This window comes from Eufriesea mexicana, unplaced genomic scaffold, assembly GCF_001483705.2.
Source record: "Eufriesea mexicana isolate 0111107269 unplaced genomic scaffold, ASM148370v2 scaffold4744748507, whole genome shotgun sequence".
Lineage (NCBI taxonomy): Eukaryota > Metazoa > Arthropoda > Insecta > Hymenoptera > Apidae > Eufriesea > Eufriesea mexicana.
Genome location: NW_016907981.1, coordinates 178,245 through 180,153, shown reverse-complemented (window position 1 = coordinate 180,153; position 1,909 = coordinate 178,245).

Sequence of the window (1,909 nt, the reverse complement as noted above, 5' to 3'; positions counted from 1 at the left end):
CATATTTACGAGCGTGCAATTCCATGATAGATCCCTTTGCGCTCTGCTTGACGATGATGAGCATGAAAAGTATAGAGATGACGAGGAACGTAATCTCCCCTATGAGGTACACGCGAACCAAGTCTCCGCCTAATGAACAACTCCATGTGTAATTGTAATATTTGGCACAGGCGGTTCCAAGTAGGATTAACCTGTGAACAGAATCAATAGAGTATAGATCGAGGAGGTCCTAAACTCGAGATAAAGGTATTTTCACAGATTTATTGAGAATAATTACGATTAGGAATTATGGTCGTTATAAATCCAAATTTGATTTAAGTATTTGAAAGTTATGGATCTGTTCTTAGCTGGAAGCTAATCGTTTTGGAACATTTCTAAATAATAACCTAATCGGTTTCTTACCTAAACTGATATTAAAATCCCTTTTCTAAGTCAAATGAAATACAAATAAAATAAGATAAAATAAAATAAAATAAAATAAAATGAAATGAAAAATAATAATTGGGTAGTATTACTCTCTGGTACTCTTTATGCTTTTGAAAATTTTTCTAAATAATAACCTAATCGATTTCATACCTAATCTGATATTAAAATCCTTACCGTAGTACTTCTGATATTAAAATCCTTTGTCTAACTAGAATTAAATACAAATAAAATGAAATAAAATAAAATGAAAAATAATAATTGGTATTACTTTCTCGCAATCTTATTTTACGTAAAATATACTTAAAAGAAAGCTAATCGCTTTCGAACATTTCTAAATAATAACCTAATCGGTTTCATACCTAAACCAACTGATATGAAAATTCTTACGGTAGTACTCTGGATATTAAAATTCTTTGTCCAACTCGAATTAAATATATATAAAATAAAATAAAATGAAAAATAATAATTACTCTCTGGAAATCTTATTTTACGTAAAATATACTTGAAAGTTTGTTTTCTATCATTTTCGTGGCTGCATAAAATGATGTTGCAAAATAGAACTAACAAGAAAAATATGGTTATTTATAAAGTCCGGAATCGGCAATTCGCATACGCATCTGTACGTCGCATTTTACGTATATTATTGTTGCAAAATACACGTTGGTAGAAAGCCAAATCACTCATTTTCCGTAAACAATGAAGAATTTTATTCGGAAAGCGTTATCATACGTGCAGTTATATGCATACCTGGCTTCATGTGTACTTACGTATTTGCGTAAAAATGATTTACATAGGTTCACTCGAAGAAGAAACGAAGAAGCTCGAGTTAATATTTATGAATTTCAGTTTGATATGTTGATGACGCGTACTGTTATTTATACGTTCACAAACGTTATATCGAAGGTAATAGCATCATTGAAATTTTAATTTCCAGTGAACGTGATATTTAGAAAATTCGGACAATTCGGACGATTAAGAAATTAAATGCGACTCCTGGATGGAAGTGTATTCAACACGATATTCGGGATATTTCGTAAAATCAAATAAATATTACTTATAAAATATCGTGAAACATTGACACTGATTTGCAAATTACAACATTTACGAGGAAAGTATATCTTTTCTTCGTTATATCCGTTTGACGAATGAATAAAACTATAAATTTTAATAACGAACAACGTTCCAAGTCCCATTAAAGCATCATCGATATTTGACATAAATCAACAGATTGCACGATTATCGTCAAACAATATTTTCTTTCCACGAGTACTTCGTTATATCCATTCAAGGGTTTCGTCAATATTTCCATAGAAAATATAAATAAACGATTTATTTTTAACGAAACTCGTTCTTGAAATTTCCAAGAATACGTGTGCATTTATTGACATTTCTTTTTGCAATAAACAAAGTTCCATAAATTATATTTATCGACGTCGATCGCGGTACGAATTCTCTTTACACTCGTTATAAATGACGTGTGATT